Raw genomic sequence first — 13,707 nt, forward strand, 5'->3', positions numbered from 1 at the left:
GACCCTGTTGCTGTATCTCTGTCTGTGTGTGTCTGTGTATTTTAACCTCCAGCTCCCTTGACCGAAGGTCGCGAACTGGGTGCCAGTGCACAGAGGGCAGACATGGGGGGAGGGGGGTTGGTGCAGTGTGCAGCAGTAAGCTCTGCGGTTTGACCAATTATGGATCTCTGTAATAATGTACATCAGTTACAAAAGCAAACTTCTTTAATGAGGGGTGAAGCTACATTTACCTGTGGGTAATTTACAGTTAGAGATTACATTTGTTTAGCAGAATGGCCACAGTAGATGGTCTGTAGGTCCGTGATTACTCCACCCACAGAGAGTTGGCTAGATTTATGAGAATGGCAATGGTAGGTTACCTCTAGGGTCCATGACTGGTCCAGCCACAGGCAACCGACTAGATTTACAGTGTCAGACATGAATGTCCTCATTTTAATAAGGCCTTAAGTCCCAAAAGACAGTTGGCAAGCTTGGCCACAGTAGATATAATGTAACCTCTATACCCAAGGCTCAGGAAAATTGTGGAAGACAGGGAAGAAAGATTCTAAGAGCCAGAGGACCAGTACCTACTGCTAGATAGTGTCTTCTTGACATGGCAGGAAAGCTGTGCCCACAAAATTACAACAATATGGCTGCTTGAGTAATGCTACCAACAGTTGACATAGCAGTGGGGGTGGGGGAATTTCACACGTTTCACCTTTAGATAAAGAACAGCATTGGCTGCTGAGAGAGGGAAAGTCAGTTTTCTTCAGGGAGGAGTTCCCTGATAGTTTATCCAACCATAAATATCAGCCCTAAACATATGTACATATGAGCAACACCGAATGGCCTCGGTAGGTTGTGTTCTCAGAAGACGTTGTATGTGTACATGTGTGTGCATACATATATGCATCTGTAACAACAGTTAAGAAGAAGTCATGAATTTGAGAGGGAGTAGGAGGCATATGAGGAGCTGGAGAGGAGAAAGGGAGGGGTAAATGGTGTAAATACAGTGTTCATGTATGAAATTCTCAAAAAAAAAATTAACGAAATGAAACCAAAAAGGAAATGTATAAGCTGGCAAATACCAAGGTAAGGTAAGGTAGCCCACATAGGATTTCCAGATTTAGTAAGCGAAAATACTCCAGATAAGTTTGTAAGTATATTCCGAATTGGAATTTAAACTTCAGATATAACGAAAGTCCTTGATTTTATGGCAAATCCTGTAGCATTTTGACCCATGCCTAATGGCAAATCTGAAATGTCTTGACATTGTGTCATTCTCGTAACACTGGTGATGAAGCGCTTTCTCCCTTTCGTGTTATTCATGCACTTGCCGTGCGTGCCGGGCACCTGTATTCTGAGGGAGCACTCACCTGTATCCTGAGGGAGCACAGCACTCAACTGGAGAAAGGCGTCTGTGATTCTGCTGGGAGCAGCAACTTAGTTAATGGAAGGCAAGATGCTTTGCCCCTGACTATCTCTGTGTGAAGGCGTGGGATTTCCATCAGAACATCATAGAGAAGTTAGAATTACATTTTTGGCATATGTAGACTAATCTAGACATAGACAGGTCTAGGTGATAGCTCATCAGATCTGTGACTACTTTATATTATTTTTGAGTTCTCATGTAGATGATTTAGTAAGTCTGACAGTTGATTTTGGAGTGCTCTGGAATAAATAGAATAAATTGCTGACTTTCCAGGTATTTACAGACATTTAGAATTACACATAGAGATGGCTCGGTGTTCCTCTTGCAATGGACCTGAGTTTGGTTTCTAACATTCATGATGGACAAGGGATAAACACCTGTAATGCTAATTCCAAGGGATCTGTACGCACACACAGACATGTTTGCACATGTGTGTAAAAATACAAATAAATATTTAAAATTTATATGTGGGCAAAGCAACAAAATAATGTATTTTTTTGTACACCTACAATTTGTGAAATTATCTTAGGTTTGTCATTAACCTGCAGGTATATTTTTAAATAGGTAAACTTTATTTAAATGTAATGATCGTCATCAATACAGGCATGGTGGGCATTTGCAGCACTATGTGGAAGTCTGAGGAAGGAGGGTGACAAGGTAAGACTGACATTAGCTTGTCTCTGCAAGTGAGTTTTTAAGATGTCAAGACCATCGTATAGGCAGTACAGGCTCCAGTGTTCTTTAACTTGACATAGCTAGAGGCGTTGTTTCTGAAATTTGTAACCACGCCTCGGTTACTTGTGGCATATTTTAGTCTGCATAGGATCCTGGAAATCTGAGATGTTGGACCTGGAAAGAGATACATGTTCTTGCTCAAAGGCAGATAACTGGTAGAGAAAACTTGAGTCTCTGTTCCTGGTCAGGAATATTTCCTACTCAACGCACTATAATCTTTGGTGAGAGTATACAATATGGTAGGGATTATAAGTAAATCATTTTTCCATGTTTGCAACAGAATCATGAATGAATACTGCTAACACCACACTATGCAGATGTAAAGTAGAATTTATTTAGGCAAAGCTCAAAATGGAAGAGAAAAGAGCATATCCAGTCCCTGGAATCTTCTGGGCTCCATGACTCACATTAGGAGAAAAGTCAAGAGTAGAGCTGTCAGGTAAAGCATCTCCTGCCTTGTCATCTGTAATTCAGAACCATCAATAATCCTGGGTATTCGATGTGTTCCCAATATCATGTGGCTCACCCGTGCATTATAAGTCACTTATATGCAGTTTGAATTTAACTGGATATCTTGAGATTTTTATATCCTGAATTTAGCAGCCTTAATATACCATTACAATACCCAGCATGCTCTGTGTGCTTTCAGGCTCAGGTACAAGTAGGTTATCTACAAGTCTCTGTACCTGAGAGAATTCCCTGGTTGGAGAATGTTTTTGCTTGAAAACAGAAGGATCTGGAATTCACTGCTTGCTCTCAGACAGATCTGTGTGACTGAGCTGAGACCCTCAAAGCCAGGTTTCTATAAGCTACCCATGGTAGGGTGGAGAAACAGCATGTAAAGTCTTTCAGGTACTTTTCCAGGATGGTAGTGCACACTGGTAAGCCCGTCACGTGGGAGTCTGGAGTAAGAGGATCAAGGGCGTGAGACACTGTCTTAAAAAACAAAATCTTACTCTTTATTATTTTTAAGTCAACTTTGCTATGGCAGTCACTAAGTTGTAAAATATAAAATTTTACTGGAGGAAGGTGTTCTGATTATCTGAAAATCTGTGTCTGATATAATTAAGAATTTATTGAGATCTAATATCTAAGGCATGAATGTTTTAAGCCAAGAACAGCTATTTTATTAATGTTTAAAGTATTTTATAGTAATTCTTAATGTAAATATTTTTAAGTATGCATTATCTATAATTTTTATATGTGAACTATAATAAAGCTTTTAAGGTCTATAAACACAAGTCCTGTAGTTTTCTACTCTGTACGCCTATTTTGAAACCTCAGGTACTTGAGGTAGAAGCAAACATATGGTCTCCAGGTTAAAGAGTTTAATGAAAATCTGACTGGTTTGATGAATCAATGTCTGTTTGCTTCTCTGCTAAAGAAACAGCAGTATAGTGTTTGACAACATATGTCAAGATTTTGAGTCCCATATGCTGTGTTTGTAAAATTTAGACCTCAGAAGCATTGTGTGAAGCTAGCCACGGTAGAACCTGCTCATAGTTCCAGCGCTTATGAGACAAGGCAGGAAGACTGAGTTGAGAGCAGCCTGATTTACACAGTGAGGCCCCATCGCAACCCAGCAAATAAACCACCAGACAAATAAACCAGAGTCAAATGTGGGTGGAAGAGATGGAGAGCTGGCAGGGTGCCTGCTCTGCCAAGTGACAGTCTGCAGGCCTCACTCTCATGCAGGTTAGATCTGATACCTGAATCTAGTTGGGTTTTGCCCTTCTTGTTTTATGACCATGAGTTTCAGTGTACTAATTTTCTTGATTTCACTGATAAAAGTTGTCTTCGAGTTAGTATATACTTTAGAGAGGGAGTGCTTCTTTTCTCTTAGACATCACAATAAGGGATCGTCTCAACATAACAGGGTGCTTGGAATTTAGTCTACAGATGTTCGAGATTTTATTTCTTCCTGCTCAGCAGTCTTCTGTTGGTTTTGAGCAGAGGCAGTGGGAATCCAGAGAGGAACACCTGAGCTTGTGAGCACTTTCATGGTTGGGAACACTGGAAAGTGCTGTGCCAGTTGGGAGAGCTGCAGAAAGGAACTGAAGGTTGGAGTTTAGGGTCCATCACCCTGGCTCTGCTTCTGAATTCCAACTTTTAACGTTGCTACAGATAAGGAAGTCATACACTAGAAACAAAGCTGGTAAAGCAGATCTGTACATTTTTTGTTTAGTGATTACTTGTGAATGACATACGAAAGGCTTAAAAATTCCCCAAACAAAATATGAAACTAAAATTGAAGCATTGTAACCGCCTTAAATTAAATGAAATTATGTAAATAAGACTTGCATCGGAAATCTATCAGATCACTGTCTTTGGTGGGTCAAATGCCATCATCCTTTGTTGTCTGATTGGAAAGTCTTGTGTGCATCTGAAGGACACCTAGAAACATCCTGGGTTCTGAATCTTTGTGGTGACTGCAGGTGCCCTTGTTAGGAAATACAAAGCAATTCCAACATCTCTGAGATATCTCTTTGTCCAAAGACTGAATTTGTGTTCTCTCCTGAAGTGGCATTTGGTATCCTTCAAGGGGAAAGAATTATTCATAGGGTAGATATATATGTCTGCATTCTGACAGACATGAAACAGACAAACAAACCCAAACATAAAAGAAGATTGGAGGAGGTCAGCCTCTGGTGTCTTCAGTGAGCTGTTACTTGGAATTGAACTTGGTAATTGAGTGAACAGATGGCTGTTTCCACTGTACACAACCAAACCATGCACCCCGCAAACATGCAACCCCAAATCTGTTTACAGGAACCCACAAGCCCTGTTCAGAGGAATTAGACTCCTTCCCCCAGCTTTTTTTTTTTCTGGATGTGGGATGCCTATTAGATAAAATATTTTTCACTCATTAGTATTACTTGGGCTTTTTTAATTTAGAGTTAGTCATTTGGGAAAACACGAAGGACATAAAAATAATGTCTTCAAGTTTGTCTTTTCTAGGAGTTTGCTTGGCTCACTTGATAAACTCGAAAAACAGCAATAAGATCAGCTTCTTGGGGCACATCCAAATGAAATTCAGTATTGGACACATTGGTTGGTTATGTTCATTTTTTATGAAAAGGAATAGGTTATGTGTGAAAATGAAAAGATGTATTCTCTCAGGAAGTGCAATGTGATTCTTAGACGCATTCCTCTGGGAATGTATTTCTTCACCATTTACTGTATAGCCAGTGTGGTAAGCCTGAGAGCAGTTTCACCTCAGCTGCTGGTGACCGTCAGTGTCTGGGTCAAACTGTCAGTTTAGGTCCTCTTAGAAATGATCCCTCAGTGTTCCCTGCATCTGCTGTGGTCTGTGTGTTCCCTGCATCTGCTGTGGTCTGTGTGTTCCCTGTATCCGCTGTGGTCTGTGTGTTCCCTGCATCCGCTGTGGTCTGTGTGTTCCCTGCATCCGCTGTGGTCTGTGTGTTCCCTGCATCCGCTGTGGTCTGTGTGTTCCCTGTATCCGCTGTGGTCTGCTGCACTGGGAATTCACAGAGGGTCTTACAACAGCAGAACAAGGGAAGGAGACTCCCAACAGGAGAAAACTCCCACTCTTCCTAGCCTTCATAACTGAGCAACATCCCATTGCTGCTTTATTTTGTAGATAGGAGGCAAGTTCCCAGACCCCGCCCTCACTCAGGCAGGGTGTAACACACAGGCATAGACACTGGGTGTTGGCGACTGTTGGAGGTCACATCAGATTCTGCCAACCACAATACCAGTAAAGTTTAATATAATGGACCGTGTGTTAATTTATTGATGTCTCCATGTAAATTCAGGTAGTCACAAATGAAATAAGTCTATAAATATGTAAATATGAAAAACATCATTAATATACCTATGAATGCATTTAAAAATGTAAGTATTCTTAAGTCCATATGTGTGTTTTCTCACTGGCCATGTGAATACACTGGTAACAGCTCGGTAGGTACATTGGAGCGTAGAAAACCAAAAGATAGAAACTGAATTATACATTTTGTTTGCGATTACTTTCAGTAAGTAAAGCCATGTTTGACACAGTGTAGTGGTAGCACTACTTTTTAATTTTATACTTTACTGAGGAGACAGGTAAGTTGCATATGAGTTTAAAAAAATAGAAAATAGCAAAATGAGCATATTCATCCAAAATTTTATGCTTTTGATTTTCAATCCTGTGATGATTTTCAAGTCACTTATATTTTTGTCTCAATTATAAATAACAAGTTTAAATTAAACATACTAATAAAAATAAGTGTTTTAAATGTAAGTCATGCATTCCAAACAACCCTCAAATGCATTCTACATCATTGAAGCTTCATGTGGCTCAACTCAAACTTGGGATTTTCAATTTTCCTTTGACTCTTTCCCTTCATCCTGATTCCAGTTACCTAGCTTGCTAACTGAATTACTACTACCTACTGCAGACCCCCACCACACTGAGCGCAAGGTTGAGTTTCAGAGTGGCCTTCAATCCTTGTGGGGTTCACAGCTTGGGAGATGAATAAAATTTGTGATTACAATGGTATATATTTTAACATAATATGCAGATTTGTGCTCATAAACACATTCTCTCTCTCCCCCTCTCTCCCTTAGTTCCTCTCTTCCTCCTATCACATTTATAGAGAAGGCTTAGCTATAGACTACTTGATATGACTGATAGACAGAATACGTTAGAAGAGTTGACAAGAAGGTCATGGTAGTGTTTACTTGACGGCCAAGCCAAATCACGTGATGCAGGATGGCTTCTCTGTAGGAAGTGAGGAAGTCCTACAGGGGCCCGCTGTACATATGGTTATATTAGGTTTAGAGGTCTTAGACATTAGGAGAAGAATCACAGGAACTTGCCGGTAGTATTCGTAAAGGACTGTAGTCCCACATGCTTAGGGAACTGATGGGGAGAAAAACTTGAGATCTCATTGAAAAGCTTGGAGATTGTTATTAACAAAAACTTAAGTATATTATCTCAAATTTGTGGATCATAGATAGTCTGCTTTGTTCAACTCAACAAGTTAAAAACACGTTTCAGCACTGAAGTACAAATACCACAAAAATCATAAAAATAATGTTAAATATGTGTTCTTTGAATAGACTGAGAATTAAATACCAATGTTTCAAAATATAAAAATTGTAGTTACTCAATAATAGTTATTTACAAAATATTGCTGTCATATGCTTTTATGAAACTTCATTATTTTCTCATACCATGCCACAATTTAAGAATTGTTTTTAGAACATTTTATCAATGCAGAATGCATATATTTATAGGCAGCTATAATCCTTCAGTTATATTCATGAGGTCTGAATTATCGCAAACTAATTCTTGTAATATAATGTCTCCTCTGAGAAAGTTGAGATTGATTTAAAGCATATAACCCAGTAGCATTGAGTCTCAGAGGCTGGGAAAGCAGTTTCTAAAAGTAGTTGTAATTCAGAAGTAGGCATACAAGGAAGCCATGACTGATGGCTGGTGATCTTCCGTAGGGACCTCTGAAGCATTTGCTGAAGGTAGACATATCATTCAAAGTGATCTGATTTCCTAGAAACTGCCCAACACATACATAGCTATATATTATTGGCTAGGTTCCACATAGGAGGGAATACATGAAGGTTTTTCTTTTCTCTCTGCACTCATTGGGACATTGCTTACATACATTCTTTGTCTATCCATTTTCCAGCAAATTTTGTAGGTACACAAATGGCCAGTAACTGTTTTGATGTGGGATTCCCCTCTGTATGCTATGAATATGTTTTATTACCATTGGTTATTAAAGAAGTTGTTTTGGCCAATAGCTTAGTAAAGCCAGGCGGGAAATCTGAACAGAGATATAGAGAGAAAGTAGGTGGAGTCAGGGAGACTCCATGTAGCTGCCAAAGGAGAAAGACGTCAGCCACCAGCCAGAATCTTACCTATAGTTCTCAGCCTTGTGGTGATCCACAGATTAAAATAATGGGTTAATTTAAGATCTAAGAGTTAGCTAGAAATATGCACAAGTTATTGGACAAACAATGTTGTGATTAATATAGTTTCTTTGAGAATATTCGTGTCCAGGTGGGTGAGAAACTAACGAGCTGTCCCTGTCTACACTATTTCAAAAAATGTTCAATATCCTTAAACATGTGGGAAAAGAAAATGAAAACATCTCTGGAGTACCACCTGTCTTGGTCAGGGTTACTATTGCTGCGATAAAACACCATGACCAAAACAATTTGGGGAGGAAAGTGTTTATTTGGTTTGTTCTTCCACATCACTGCTTTTCACCAGAGAAAATCAGAAAGGAGCTCTACCGGGCAGGAAGCTGGAGGCACACAACAACCCTACTTAGCTGTGATCCTTTCAAATAAATTCTACATTCTTGTCAGATTGGACTCAGGCTGACTCTAATCACCAACTGAACGGGAGGACTAGAGAGTGCTACATAGACGGGGTGAGTGTACATTTTAACACGCCATATATTGTCCCCCTTCAGCTTTTAAACTGTACACAATTATATTTTTCTTTTGAGCCGAATAGTAATATTTATATATACATATATATGTATATTTCACATTTGAATTATCCTTCCATTTATGGACATCCACCAACAACAGATAACTCTATGATAGTGTGTAGAGTTCTCTAGATATATGCCCAGGAGTAAAATAGCTGGGTTATATGGTAGTTCTATTTTTAACTTTTTTTTTTTTCTGAGACAGGATTTCTCTGTGTAACAGCTCTAGCTGTCATGGAACACACTTGGTACACCAGGCTGGCCCATTTTTAACTTTCAAGGAATCTTCCAATTTATTTCCATAAGTGCTGCATTAATTTTTACTAATCAGTTGTGAAAAGGTGTTCCTCTTTCTGCACATCCTTCCCACCAGGTATTATCAGATTTCAGGATAGCCATCTGACTCAGGTGAAGTAGTATATCTGTCAGTCTTATGTCATTTTAACAGGCACTAAAGTCATTTGAGGGAGAAAACTTCAATGAAGAAAATCCCTCCACAGGACAAGGCTGTAGGCAAGCGTGTAGGGCATTTTCTTAATTAGTGTTCAATGGGGGAAAAGCACAGATCAATGGGGGTGGGGCCCCTTCTGGAGTGGTGGTCCTGGGTTCTACACAAAACAGGCTGAGAAATCTCTGAGAAGCATTTGGAACCCAGAAATTTGGCTCAGTGGGTAAAGCACTTTCTGCCAAGCCACCCACCTTCATTTAATCCCTGGATTCCACACGATAGAAGGAGAGAACTAACTCCTAAAGGTTCTCCCCTTTTTCACAGCAAATAAATAAGTGTAATAAAACTTATGCTTTGATGCTATGACAGGGAATACACTGTTGTGGAAAGAGTAGAGTCACTAAGTGCAAAGTTACGAGCTAGTATTCGTGTGAACACACACAGAGAAAGGTTTTTAAAGCACCTCATTATGCAGTGTGTGTTCAGTTTCTTTTCAGCGAGAGGGTATTTCTGGCTTGCTTATCAGTGAATTGTCTTAGACTCTGATTAGAACTGTTCACGCTTGGATTTTAAGTAGGACTAAGTTTTGCCAACTAAACGTGGGCTTCCATTTAATTGTGCTGTATTCTCCACTTTAATCCTCTGATCCCTTTATTACGTTTCTGACTCCATATTTAAGATAGATATTTTGATGCAATTAAAGGATTTTGTCTCTCCAGGGAGGTGGTCTACATTTTGTTTTTAATTTAAGAAAATCCTGTATTAGCCCAGACATAATTGTATTTTCTCACCCTGTGAGTAGATACAGACAAAAGCCCTTGAGAAGTTGCCTCAAGCTCAGTTGCTGAGTTCAATCCTGAACCATAGAATGATTAGGCGTGATGTCTAAATCCACCATTTTACCTGAGAATGGCATGATTATATTGTTTTCTCCAGAAGCATGCTAATCCAGGGGCGAAGCAGGCAGCTACACATCGTGATTTTTTGACAGTGCTTTCAACAGTGAGAAGCATTTCATCTGGAAACGACTGTGATACAACACTGTGTGGGGTCTCTGTAACACAACACAGTGGGCAGGGTCTCTGCAACTGCCCACAGCTTTCTCAGCTAGTTGGTCAGTTTGAATTTCTTCATGGTTTATCTGTGGAGAAGTTGATCTTTGAGGTAACATTGCTGAGCAGGGAAACATTGTATGCATGAGTGGGTTAATGCTGTTGGTCAACAGCTATCAAGGACAAGCATGGTTTTCTTTGCTGTTCCCTTACCCATGATGCCTCTGAGATGAGACACAACAACCCTATTTAGCTGTGAACCTTTTATCTCATTAAAAAAATACCAGTTCAATGACAAGATTTTAGATTATGTTGTTTTAATATACTAAGAACACTAGGTTTTAACAATATTATCCTTGGGCTTTTCTTAGCCAATAATATTTTAAGTTTAGCATCTCACCCTGCATGTTTTTTGCTTCTTTTAAGCTATTTGCATTCTCTCTCTCTCTCTCTCTCTCTCTCTCTCTCTCTCCCCCCCCCCCCATGCATTGGGGAAAAAGAAAAAAAAATCAAAAATGTTAAGCTTGTCCAAGCACTTTGCAAACATCTTGAAGTCATAGGATGGCACTAGAAGTAGCTATTGGCCTTCTGAGGTATGGCTGAGTGCATAGAGCCTGTTGGGTCTAGCCCAACTTGTCTGTACATTCCTGAGAAGGGGAGTGTAGATCGATGAAAGAAATAGACAAGAGACAGAAGATAGAGTCAGGAGGTCTTCCACTGATCACTGTAGCAAAAAACCTGAGTTCATTTCTCACAGCCTTTATATACCCTAACCAAAAGGGGAGGGCACAAGACTTCCATGATACAAAGAACAAGCAAGCCTAATTATCTACTTATATCTCAAAACACCTGGTAACCACACCCTGTCAAACATCCTACCGTCAGGCCTTTGAGGAGCAAAGCATCCAGTAACCACATCTTTGGTCAAATGTTCTGTTGTTTGTCCTTCAGGAGTAAGAATAGGTCTGAACTCTCTGACTTTCAGTCAAGATGGAATCGATGCAAAACTGTGGGCCCTCACAAGCACTAAGCTTCTGAAACATCATTGAGGTTGCTGGTTTCAGCCACAATATGTATTGGACAAAGAAAGAAAGAAAGAAAGAGAGAGAGAGAGAGAGGGAGGGAGGGAGGGAGGGAGGGAGGGAGGGAGGAACACAAAGCAAAATAGACATGTATCCTAAGACAAGAGAGAAGGGAACATTCTCATTTTGTTATTTGTGAACTGTGGCAATTCCTGGCTGAAATGAGTAGCCAATAAAGACCAGTAGATGGGTTAGGAGGTTGTTCAGCAGTTGGAGGTGCTGGATGCTCTTCCAGGGCCCAGGGCTTGATTCCACAACTGTGTGTAACTTCAGCTGCAGGAGATCTTCCTCCTTCTCTTGGCCTCTGAGAGCAACATGAATATGTGGTGCACATATAACACATATACATGCAGGTAAAACACCCTACACTTAAAATAAAAGTAATTTTTTAAAACACAAAATACCAAAAGCTGGTTGTGATTTTTTCATAGAATTCACCAAATTTAATTTCACTGCTATAGACTCTCTGACATCAACAAGCAGAAAAAGAGAAACTATAATTTTTAAATTTTATTTCAGATACAAAATTGGAACAGGCTTGTGAAATTCTGTCTCCTCGACAATCCTGATTTGGATTTAATGGCATTATGAAAACTTGAAGACTTTACTTTTGGGTTTGGTTCCAACAAATGAAAGGTGCAATCCTAAACTATCACCTCTGAGTCCTGTTCTGTTTGAATTTTAGTTGGCTTGTGCAGGCTTTTGCAGTCTGATGTCAGTGTGACTGAGGTCCACCTTACTCGAGTCATAGACTGAATACTTCTGATGGTTATGGTGTTTCAGAGGAGAAACGCATACAGAGATTTAGACAGAGTACTAAATTCACTCTAAAGGTCATGTTTCATGTAGACTAATAATGGCTTCCAATTGAAATTTTGGATTTTTCCAACTTCATTGAAAAGAACCTTGGAACTAAGTAAAAACATCACTCTAAACCAAAAGTCTCACAGATGATATTTTGTTGAATTAGAAAATAGATATTTGCCATAATTTCTGAAATAATTGGATTTTATTCCATTCTTAGCGTTTATGGTTTAATGTTTTTCAATAACAAACTTACAGAAGAGCATTGAAAACATGCTCGGGTACATGGCGGACATGCTGCCAACACCACAAGTGGATGTCAGTAAGCAAGTCGCTTGTTTTAAAAACTTAAATCCTGACATTGTCCAGAAAGTTTTAAGAGATTTATGTAAAACTGTCATAAAGCTGAACTGTTGAAACTTGTTCGCAGAAACGTTTTGACTTGTGTTAATGCTTTACATCCTGGGTTTATATTAAAAACTCACACACAATAAAAGAGGAAAAATGCCCACACCTGACTCCTCGCCCACTTGCCTTCCTACTAGCAATCATGTACTTGGGAACCTTTTGATTCATGGGAAAAACACCTAACTCCCTGAACTCTGGTAACAGAAAGAGTGAGCGACCATGTTTATTTATTTAATTTCGACATTAAGACATTTCTTCTCAGTGGCTTTTTAACCACCTTTCCCTTGTATGCGGAGTGCACGCTGGATCTCTACTGGTGCCATTGTTAAACATTTGACGTGGATAGTACACAAGTTAGCGTCTTCGCAATAGCCAATCAGATAGCTCTTACTTGCCTGCTGCAATGCACCCTTAGTCACACAGAAGTCTATGTCTGTTAGGAAGTTGCAGGCAATTTCTCCCACGGCCACTGGACTGGGAGTTCAAGAACAGATCAGTTCAGTGAACTTCTGATGGGATCTCCTTTAGTGGTGCCCCAGTACCAGGCTGGTAGATGCACTTCCTTCACCCCTCCAGAAGAGGGCACATTCCTCTCATGAGCAGCTTCTTAGCCAGCCCTTTCTAGGGGGTTTACTACAGGGGTATGTGTGGCTGTCTGCTTTGTATGACCCATCATTCCGACTCTTCTTTCTGTACCCATCTGCTCCTTTGGCTGATGTCAGAGGAAGCGCTAGTGTTAGCAGCAACAGCAATCTGAGGCCACTAACACAACTCCATCCTTGACTCTTTACCTTATCAGTTATCTTAGAAATTCCAACATAGTATGCTTGTTTTGCTTCTGAAATATAACAATAAATTTGTAAAAATCTTTAGCTATGCAACATGCAGGTTTCCTGAACAAAATTATAATAATTCAAATTATTTTTAAGATCTTATATTTATGTCAAACTTTGCTCTATTTGCTGGAGAGAGATCAAGGTAGCATGACTTTTAAAGCTAACTTACGTGATTGATGAGCTGATTGGTTTGTCACTTGGGACCTTGTTAGTGTAAATTGGAAATAGGTAATTTATGCTGATTTAGATAGCATAAGGGAACCCTGAAGATTTAGGCATTTGGTTTTGGATCCAAATGCTAAAGTGCAGTTGGCCTTTCTTCTGCTCTCACCTACTCTTCCCGCTGCCTGTGCTAAGTCTCTTAATGGTTCATCCTCAGGCATTTCAAAAATAGTACCCAAAGTAACCACTCTTTCCAGTGTACAGTCCTTTGCTGGTGCCTCCTCAATGTGCCCCTCCAGTCCTGA

General features: G+C 39.8%; 1 protein-coding gene across 3 annotated transcripts in view; it reads left to right on the forward strand.

The window, feature by feature from the left end:
• Crppa (CDP-L-ribitol pyrophosphorylase A) overlaps positions 1-13,707 on the forward strand; it is a 234,378-nt gene that overhangs the window by 137,349 nt on the left and 83,322 nt on the right. The window lies entirely within an intron of this gene.

This window comes from Alexandromys fortis, unplaced genomic scaffold (genome assembly GCF_014885135.2).
Source record: "Alexandromys fortis isolate MF-2015 unplaced genomic scaffold, M_Fortis_MF-2015_v1.1 scaffold_101, whole genome shotgun sequence".
Classification (NCBI taxonomy): Eukaryota; Metazoa; Chordata; class Mammalia; order Rodentia; family Cricetidae; genus Alexandromys; species Alexandromys fortis.